The 9,959-nt window shown below is 53.2% G+C and overlaps 1 long non-coding RNA gene across 3 annotated transcripts; it reads right to left on the bottom strand.

Moving 5' to 3' along the window:
- Nucleotides 1-709: 709 nt before the first annotated feature.
- On the bottom strand, nucleotides 710-3,666 carry LOC140405637 (uncharacterized). Of its 3 annotated transcripts, none has more exons than XR_011938723.1 (4): nucleotides 3,574-3,666; nucleotides 3,276-3,409; nucleotides 2,834-2,940; nucleotides 710-834 (listed from the first exon to the last, which is right to left on the bottom strand). It is a non-coding gene; the product is annotated as an uncharacterized lncRNA (long non-coding RNA). The 3 variants fall into 3 exon arrangements; XR_011938724.1 differs by lacking the exon at nucleotides 3,574-3,666 and adding an exon at nucleotides 3,500-3,538; XR_011938722.1 differs by lacking the exon at nucleotides 3,574-3,666 and having other exon boundaries at nucleotides 711-834; nucleotides 3,276-3,487.
- Between the last annotated feature and the right edge of the window lie 6,293 nt (nucleotides 3,667-9,959).

Below are 9,959 nucleotides of genomic sequence, written 5' to 3'. Positions count from 1 at the left end.
TGTTTTTTTTAAAGAAGTAGGGACTGTAGATTTATTTATTTATTTTTATAAATTTAGAGTGCCCAATTCATTTTTTCCAATTCAGGGACAATTCCGCGTGGCCAGTCCCCCGAGCCTGCACATCTTTGGGTTGTGGGGGCGAAACCCACGCAAACACTGGGAGAGCTATTTTATTGTCAGAGTTGTGGTCACTGTTGCTGAGTGAACAGCAAGATCCCACAGCGGCAGCTATCTGGACCTAACCGATGGGACACTGTCCTTCCTCCCTCCCCCCCTCACTCCTGCTGGGTGCCCCATTCCCCACTGCACCTAACAACCCCACCCCCACCGCCGTGTCATGTGTGGATTGGAACATCCCTGGAGAAGTCCCATTAGTTTCTGAAAGAATTCAACTGCCTCTTAAAATGAAGAAAAACCTTTCTAAAACGAAATCCATTGGCACACACAAAGATTCCAGAAGGTGCAGTCGGCAGTGTTGAGTGTCGTTTACATTTGCTACCAGGTTGCAGAGAGTGGCTGAAACCGTGAAATCCCCCCCCCCCCGCCCCCTACCCCCTCCCCCACCACAAATACCCGGGACGCTCAGAATTAATATAACCCCTGTTATTTTGGAACAAAATTAGACAGCTTCATATTCCAGATTTGTATTTTACTCTTTGCCGCCCACCAAAGGGTTAATGTGTTTGTGTCTAAGTGCAAGGCCGGGGCAGCAATAAAGAGACAACTCACGTGAGTGCGGCCTGTGGAGTAGGCCTCAGTCCATCCACTTGCCTCTGGAGAATAGCCTTTGTCCAAAGATTCCTGGTCGCATTGCAGTCTTCAAAGTTCAAATTCCTGGGAAAAAGAGGGAGAAAATTAACTAAAACGCAGGAAAATGTTTAAACTTGTAGCACAGCAAGAGGCCAAGATTCCCCCTCTCAGTTACACACACTCTCAGCAACATCCACCTACAATAATCTCAGTTATAAACCACAGGATAAAAATGATTGAGAGATAGTTCCCGCTTCCCTTGTGTTTCTCTTTCTCTCTCTCTCTCGCTATCTCATTCGGTCTCTCTATCCCTCTCATTCATATTTCTGTCTCCCTCGTTATCCCTCATCACCCTCCCAGCATTTATTTCTATTTATTTCCCTAATCAGGGTATCCCCAGAAAGATGTGATGAGACTCCCCATTGCAGTTTGTGGGGTGGTTTTCTTCGATTAAAGGTTTAAAGAGACACTAAAAAGCTGGAGAGAAATGGACAGATAGAGGCAGAAAGCAGGGGAGACAGAGAGAGAGAGAGAGGCAAGAATGGAAAGAAGACAGAAAGGGAGAGAAAGCCTCTCTTTTTCACGACCTCCCTCTCCCTCCACCCTCTCTTTCTTTCTCCTCTCCCTCTCTCTAATCTCCATTACCCCCCAGCCCCACACTCTTTCTGTACTCTCTCTCTCTTTCTCACTCTCATTCTAATAGTTGGGAAGGAGAAAGAAAGAGAGACAGGGTCACACACAGGAATCCAACATTCATAACCACAGCAAACTGAATTCAAATGACCTCCTGCAAATTTAATTTCACCCTCATACTTTACCAGGATGTTGCCTGGAATGGAGAGTAGGTCTTACGAGGAAAGGTTGAGGGTGCTAGGCCTTTTCTCATGAGAACGGAGAAGGATGAGGGGCGACTTGATAGAGGTTTATAAGATGATCAGGGGAATAGATAAGAGTACAGTCAGAGACTTTTTCCCCGGGTGGAACAAACCATTACAAGGGGACATAAATTTAGGGTGAAAGGTGGAAGATATAGGAGGGATGTCAGAGGTAGGTTCTTTACCCAGAGAGTAGTGGGGGCATGGAATGCACTGCCTGTGGAGGTAGTTGAATCGGAAACATTCGGGACCTTCAAGCAGCTATTGGATATTTACATGGATTACGGTTAAATGATAGAGTGTAGATTTATTTGTTCTTAAGGGCAGCATGGTAGCATTGTGGATAGCACAATTGCTTCACAGATCCAGGGTCCCAGGTTCGATTCCGGCTTGGATCACTGTCTGTGCGGAGTCTGCACATCCTCCCCGTGTCTGCGTGGGTTTCCTCCGGGTGCTCCGGTTTCTTCCCACAGTCCAAAGATGTGCAGGTTAGGTGGATTGGCCATGAAAAATTGCCCTTAGTGTCCAAAATCGCCCTTTGTGTTGGGTGGAGGTGTTGAGTTTGGGTAGGGTGCTCTTTCCAAGAGCCGGTGCAGACTCAAAGGGCCGAATGGCCTCCTTCTGCACTGTAAATTCAATGATAATCTATGATTAATCTAGGACAAAGGTTCGGCACAACATCGTGGGCCGAAGGGCCTGTTCTGTGCTGTATTTTCTTTTTAAAAAACTTGTGTCTCGGCCTAAAACACAGGCTTCATTCCAGAATTATACCCGCTTCATGTTAAGGGACTTTAATTCCGGGCAATCGAGATTACTTTACAGTCAATGGATTAATTTTAAAAGTGACCCCACTATCGTTAATTTTGTGAATTCTGCAGGCAACCTGGGCACAGGGAGAGCCCAACAAATGATGACCACTTTCAAAATTGAGTTCAGAGTTTCTGATCTGAGATTTCTCTCGCTCTCTCTACCAGATTTCAGAGATTGGCTGAAACAGTGAAATGCCCCGCCCCCCGCCCCCCTGGCAAACCCCCCCCCCCCCCCCCACACCCCTGGGATGCTCAGAATTAATATATCCCCTGTCATTTTGGAACAAAATTAGACAGCTTCATATTCCAGATTTGTATTTTACTCTTTGCCGCCCACCAAAGGTTTAATGTGTTTGTGTCTTAGTGCAAGGCCGGGGAGGCAATAAAGAGACAACTCACGTGAGTGCGGCCTGTGGAGTAGGCCTCAGTCCATCCACTTGTCCTTTGGAGAATAGCCTTTGTCCAAAGGTTCCTGCTCACATTACAGTCTTTCAAAATTCAAATTCCTGGGAAAAAGAGGGAGAAAATTAACTAAACCACTGGAAAAGCTTGAAACTATTTAATACAGCGAGAGCCCAGGGTCCCCTTTTCAGTTTTACAACTCCTCAGCAACATCCGAATACAAATAAGTCACAGCTTTCAACCAGAGGTTAAAAAAGATTGAGAGACAATTAATACTCAAAATCTTTTTATTATCACAATTAGGCTTACATTAATACTGCAATGAAGTTACTGTGAAAATCCCCTTCTCTTGTGTTTCTTGCTGTCTCTCTGTACCTCTTATACATATTTATGTCTCCCTCCCTCACTCTCTTTGATCCCTCCAATATTAAAATTAAACCTCAGTCAGGGTAATAACCCGGGTGAAGCCTGCGGAACAGGCCTCAGCCAGCGCTCCCTCGGGAAGAATTCACACTCCCTCGTCCTCCTCACAGGATTCCCGACCTCCTTCCAGTTTTCCAAATAAAAATGCCTCTGGAGAAAAAAAGGAGATAAAATTGGTGATAAAGACAATAACAGGGACATTTAAAAAAAATATACAAAACAGCACAACAGGAGTCCAACATTTCTAATCTCGAGCCAATCAGCAACATGTCAAAACCCAAAATGCACAGCTCAAAACAGAGAGATTGACACACCCAGCGACACACACACACACACACACAGAAGAGAGGGGTAATGTTTTCAGTGTCGTGGGTTTTTGGTTTGTGAACTAAAGTCCCTCAGACACAGATATATCCTCAGTGAGCTGTGAGCAGACTCCACCCCTAGTCTCTGCCATGTGTGGAATGTCTGTCTCAGAGGACAGCTCTCTATTGACATGTAAATGAGTGACAAGAGATGCTGATCTCCTTGCTGCTCAGCCCCTCACACACAGAATGTGACTTCAGCTAAACCTTGGCCTTCCCCACACCAGTGTTGTTCACTGAGCAGGCCGGAAAAAATTGGATTCAATGTAATTATTAGACAGGGACGTTCTTATTTTTTCTACCCAAGTGCATAACCTCACATTTATCCATGTGATACTGCATCTGCCACATCTCTCTCTCACTCACTCCCCTCCCAATAGGATTGAATCATAATTTAAAATAGAATTGGGAAATGATTAGAAACAGTTTGGACTAGAGATCTCTTCAGTGACCTGTGTGCAGTTCCCACCCCCGACTTTCTGTCAGGAATGTCCCCCTCGGTGTGTTTCCTGGGTCTGCAAAGGTAACACTTGTCCTGTCTATGGTTATGTTAATTCAGCAGACAGCCACAGATTCACAATGTCCTGTCCTTATTTCTGTCTTTGTTTAACATTTGTTCCCTCTGAATTTCTGACATGTTGGGAATGACCATTCGTCTGTCGCCTTAGGAAGGCTTTCCATAGAATGAGTAAAAACCAGCAAGAAATCACAGAATGTGAGTTAAACACAACTTCATTCCTGCTTCCATTTAGAGAGAAGATTCCTGGCCAGACAAACAAAGCTCATTGCAAAGTTTCACTTCATATTTTACTTGTTGTTCACAGACAGATTTTTCACTGAAATCTTCTGATGTCAATTCCTGAGATTAGAATTTATAAAGAAACAATTTGGATTGAATGAAAACGGTCAGTTTGATAACCCTAATGTCCTGACTGCCTCACGTCCTGGCACCCTCACACCATCACACCCTCATGTCCCCTAACCCTCACATCCTGACCCACTCCCGTCCCCGAAACCTCAGATCCTGACCCGCTGTGTACCTCTTTCTCTGTGTCTGTCCCTCACTCTCTCCGTGTGCCCACCTCTCTCTGTCCCTCTCTCTCTCTGTGTCCCTGTTGCTCTCAAAGTGTCCTCTGACTCTATCCCTCTCTTTCACTGTCTACCTCTTTCTCTCTGTGTCACTCTCTCTGTTGCCCTCTCCCAAAAAGTTCCCCCCTCTCTCTGTCCCCCTCTCTCCCTGTCCCTCTATCTCTATCCCTCTCTCTCTTTGTCCAACTCTCGCTCACTGTGTACATCTCTCTCACTTTCTATCACTCTATCTCTCTCTCTCCTTCTCTCGCTGTGCCTCTCGCTCTCGCTGTGTCCCTCGCTCTTGCTGAGTCGTCGCTCTCGCTGTGTCCCTCGGTCTCGCTGTGTCCCTCGCTCTAGCTGTGTCCCTCGCTCTCTGTGTACCCCTCACTGTCTGTGTACCCCTCACTCTCTGTGTACCCCTCAATCTCTGTGCGTCCCTCGCTCTCTGTGCGTCCCTCGCTCTCTGTGAATCCCTCGCTCTCTGTGCGTCCCTCGCTCACGGTGTGTCCCTCGCTCATGGTGTGTCCCTCGCTCTCAGTGTGTCCCTCGCTCTCTATGTGTCCCTCGCTCTCTATGTGTCCCTCGCTCTCTGTGTGTCTCTCGCTCTCTGTGGGTCCCTCGCTCTCTGTGCGTCCCTCGCTCTCTGTGTGTCTCTCGCTCTCTGTGTGTCCCTCGCTCTCTGTGCGTCCCTCGCTCTCTGTGTGTCCCTCGCTCTCTGTGCGTCCCTCGCTCTCTGTGTGTCCCTCGCTCTCTGTTTGTCCCTCACACTCTGTTTGTCCCTCGCTCTCTGTGCGTCCCTCGCTCTCTTTGCGTCCCTCGATCTCTGTGTGTCCCTCGCTCTCTGTGTGTCCCTCGCTCTCTGTGTGTCCCTCGCTCACGGTGTGTCCCTCGCTCTCGGTGTGTCCCTCGCTCTCTATGTGTCTCTCGCTCTCTGTGCGTCCCTCGCTCTCTGTGTGTCCCTCGCTCTCTGTGCGTCCCTCGCTCTCTGTGCGTCCCTCGCTCTCTGTTTGTCCCTCGCACTCTGTTTGTCCCTCGCTCTCTGTGCGTCCCTCGCTCTCTGTGCGTCCCTCGCTCTCTGTGCGCCACTCGCTCTCTGTGCGTCCCTCGCGCTCTGTGTGTCCCTCGCTCTCTGTGCATCCCTCGCTCTCTGTGTGTGTCACTCGCTCTCTGTGTGTGTCACTCGCTCTCTGTGCGTCCCTCGATCTGTGCGTGTCCCTCGCTCTCTGTGCGCCACTCGCTCTCTGTGCGTCCCTCGCTCTCTGTGTGTCCCTCGCTCTCTGTGTGTCCCTCGTTCTGTGCGTCCCTCGCTCTCTGTGCGTCCCTCGCTCTCTGTGCGTCCCTCGCTCTCTGTGCATCCCTCGCTCTCTGTGTGTGTTACTCGCTCTCTGTGCGCCACTCGCTCTCTCTGCGTCCCTCGCTCTCTGAGTGTCCCTCGATCTGTGCGTGTCCCTCGCTCTGTGCACCTCTCACTCTCTGTGTCCCTCGCGCTCTGTGTGTCCCTCACTCTCTGTGTGTGTTCCTCGCTCCTCGTGTGTCCCTAGCTTTCTGTGCGTACCTCGCTCTCTGTGTGTGTCCCTCGCTCTCTGTGCACCCCTCGCTCTCTGTGTCCCTCGCCCTCTGTGTGTCCCTCGCTCTCTGTGCGTCCTTCGCTCTCTGTGTGTCCCTCGCTCTCTGTGTGTCCCTCGTTCTCTGTGTGTCCAACGCTCTCTGTGTGTGTCCTTCGCTCTCTGTGCACCCCTCGCTCTCTGTGTCCCTCCCTCTCTGTGTGTCCCTCGCTCTCTGTGTGTCCCTCGCTCTCTGTGTGTCCCTCGCTCTCTGTGTGTCCCTCGCTCTCTGTGTGTCCCTCGCTCTCTGTGTGTGTCCTTCGCTCTCTGTGCACCCCTCGCTCTCTGTGTCCCTCGCTCTCTGTGTGTCCCTCGCTCTCTGTGTGTCCCTCGCTCTCTGTGTGTCCCTCGCTCTCTGTGTGTCCCTCGCTCTCTGTGTGTCCCTCGCTCTCTGTGTGTGTCCCTCGCTCTCTGTGCACCCCTCACTCTCTGTGTCCCTCGCTCTCTGTGCGCCTCGCTCTATGTGTCCCTCGCTCTCTGTGTCCCTCGGTCTGTGTCCCTCGCTCTGTGCGTCCCTCTCTCTGTGCGTCCCTCGATCTCTGTGTGTCCCACGCTCTGTGTGTGTCCTTTGCTCTCTGTGTGTCCCTTGCTCTCTGTGTGTCCCTCGCTCTCTGTGTGTCCCTCGCTCTCTGTGTGTCCCTCGCTCTCTGTGTGTCCCTCGCTCTCTGTGTGTCCCTCGCTCTGTGTGTCCCTCGCTCTGTGTGTCCCTCGCTCTCTGTGTGTCCCTCGCTCTCTGTGCGCCACTCGCTCTCTCTGCGTCCCTCGCGCTCTGTGTGTCCCTCGCTCTCTGTGTGTCCCTCGCTCTCTGTGCGCCACTCGCTCTCTCTGCGTCCCTCGATCTCTGTGTGTCCCTCGCTCTCTGTGTGTCCCTCGCTCTCTGTGCGCCCCTCGCTCTCTGTGCGCCACTCGCTCTCTCTGCGTCCCTCGCGCTCTGTGTGTCCCGCACTCTCTGTGTGTTCCTCGCTCCTTGTGTGTCCCTCTCTCTCTGTGTGTCCCTCGCTCTGTGTGTCCCTCGCTCTCTGTGCGTCCCTCGCTCTCTGTGCGTCCCTCGCTCTCTGTGCGCCACTCGCTCTCTCTGCGTCCCTCGCGCTCTGTGCGTCCCTCGCTCTCTGTGTGTTCCTCGCTCCTTGTGGGTCCCTAGCTCTCTGTGCGTCCCTCGCTCTCTGTGTGTGTCCCACGCTCTCTGTGCACCCCTCGCTCTCTGTGTCCCTCGCCCTCTGTGTGTCTCTCGCTCTCAGTGCGTCCTTCGATCTCTGTGTGTCCCTCGCTCTCTGTGTGTCCCTCGCTCTCTGTGTCCCTCGCTCTCTGTGTGCCTCGCTCTGTGCGTCCCTCTCTCTGTGCGTCCCTCGATCTCTGTGTGTCCCACACTCTGTGCGTGTCCTTTGCTCTCTGTGTGTCCCTTGCTCTCTGTGTGTCCCTCGCTCTCTGTCTGTCCCTGGCTCTCTGTGTGTCACTCGCTCTCTGTGTGTCCCTCGCTCTCTGTGTGTCCCTCGCTTTCTGTGTGTGTCCCTCGCTCTCTGTGTGTGCCCCTCGCTCTCTGTGTGTGTCCCTCGCTCTCTGTGTGTGTCCCTCGCTCTCTGTGTGTGTTCCTCGCTCGCTGTGTGTTCCTCGCTCTCTGTGTGTCCCTCACTCTCTGTGTGTCCCTCGGTCTCTGTGTGTCCCTCGCTCTCTGTGTGTCCCTCGCTCTCTGTGTGTCCCTCGCTCTCTGTGTGTCCCTCGCTCTCTGTGTGTTCTTCGCTCTCTGTGTGTACCTCACTCTCTGTGTGTCCCTCACTCTCTGTGTGTCCCTCGCGCTCTGTGTGTGTACCCTCGCTCTCTATGTGTGTTCCTCGCTCTCTGTGCACCCCTTGCTCTCTGTGTAATTCGCTCTCTGTGTGCCCCTCGCTATCTGTGCGTCCCTCGCTCTCTGTGTGTCCCTCGCTCTCTGTGCGTCCCTCGCTCTCTGTGTGTCCCTCGCTCTCTGTGTGTCCCTTGCTCTCTGTGAGTTCCTCGCTCTCTGTGTGTGTCCCTCGCTTTGTGTGTGTGTCTCGCTCTCTGTGCACCCCTTGCTCTCTGTGTCCTTCGCTCTCTGTGTGTCCCTCGCTCTCTGTGCGTCCCTCGCTCTCTGTGTGTCCCTCGCTCTCTGTGTGTCCCCCGCTCTCTGTATGTGTCCCTCGCTCTCTGTGTGTCCCTCACTCTCTGTGTGTCCCTCGCACTCTGTGTGTCCCCCGCTCTCTGTGTGTGTCCCTCACTCTGTGCCTCCCTCGCTCTCTGTGTGTGTCCCTCGCTCTGTGCGTCCCTCGCTCTCTGTGCGTCCCTCGCTCCCTGTGTGCCCCTCGCTCTCTGTGTGTGTCCCTCGCTCTGTGCGTCCCTCGCTCTCTGTGTGTCCCTCGCTCTTTGTGTGTCCCTCGCTCTCTGTGTGTCCCTCGCTCTCTGTGTGTCCCTCGTTCTCCATGTGTCCCTCGCTCTGTGTGTGTCCCTCGCTCTCTGTGTTTGTCCCTCGCTCTCTGTGTGTGTCCCTCGCTCTCTGTGTGTGTCCCTCGCTCTGTGTGTGTCCCTCGCTCTCTATGTGTGTCCCTCGCTCTCTGTGTGTCCCTCGCTCTCTGTGTGTCCCTCGCTCTCTGTGTGTCCCTCGCTCTCTGTGTGTCCCTCGCTCTCTGTGTGTTCCTCGCTCTCTGTGTGTCCCTTGCTCTGTGTGTGTCCCTCGCTCTCTGTGTGTCCCTCGCTCTCTGTGTGAGTCCCTCGCTCTCTGTGTGTCCCTCGCTCTCTGTGTGTCCCTCGCTCTCTGTGTGTCCCTCGCTCTCTGTGCGTCCCTCGCTCTGTGTGTGTGTCCCTCATTCTCTGTGTGTACCTCGCTCTCTGTGTGTGTCTCTCGCTCTCTGTGTGTGTCCCTCGCTCTCTGTGTGTGTCCCTCGCTCTCTGTGTGTGTTCCTCGCTCTCTGTGTGTGTCCCTCGCTTTCTGTGTGTGTCCCTCGCTCTCTGTGTGTCCCTCGCTCTCTGTGTGTCCCACGCTCTCTGTGTGTCCCTCGCTCTGTGTGTGTGTTCCTCGCTCTCTGTGTTTCCCTCACTCACTGTGTGTCCGTCGCTCTCTGTGTGTCCCTCGCCCTCTGTGTGTGTCCCTCGCTCTCTGTGTGTGTCCCTTGCTCTGTGTGTCCCTCGCTCACTGTGCGTCCCTCGCTCTCTGTGTGTCCCTCGCTGTCTTGTGTCCCTCGCTGTCTTGTGTCCCTCGCTGTCTGTGTCCCTCGCTCTCTGTACCCCTCGCTCTTTGTGTCCCTCTCTCTGTGCGTCCCTCGCTCTGCGTGTCCCTCGCTCTCTCTCTGTCCCTCGCTCTCTGTGTTTCCCTCGCTCTCTGTGTGTCCCTCGCTCTCTGTGCGTCCCTCGCTCTCTGTTTGTCCTTCGCTCTGTGGGTGTCCCTCGTTCTGTGTGTGTCCCTCGCTCTGTGTCCCTCGCTCTTTGTGACCCTCGCTCTGTGTGTCCCTCGCTCTGTGTGTCCCTCACTCTCTGTGTGTCCCTCGCTCTCTGTGTGTCCCTCGCTCTCTGTGCGTTCTGCGCTCTCTGTGCGTCCCTCGCTCTCTGTGCGTCCCTCGCTCTCTGTGTGTCCCTCGCTCTGTGTGTGTCCCTCGCTCTCTGTGTGTCCCTCACTCTCTGTCTGTCCCTCGCTCTGTGTGTGTCCCTCGCTCT

This window comes from Scyliorhinus torazame, unplaced genomic scaffold, assembly GCF_047496885.1.
Source record: "Scyliorhinus torazame isolate Kashiwa2021f unplaced genomic scaffold, sScyTor2.1 scaffold_166, whole genome shotgun sequence".
NCBI lineage: Eukaryota > Metazoa > Chordata > Chondrichthyes > Carcharhiniformes > Scyliorhinidae > Scyliorhinus > Scyliorhinus torazame.
This window is presented reverse-complemented; position numbering and strand designations above follow the sequence as displayed.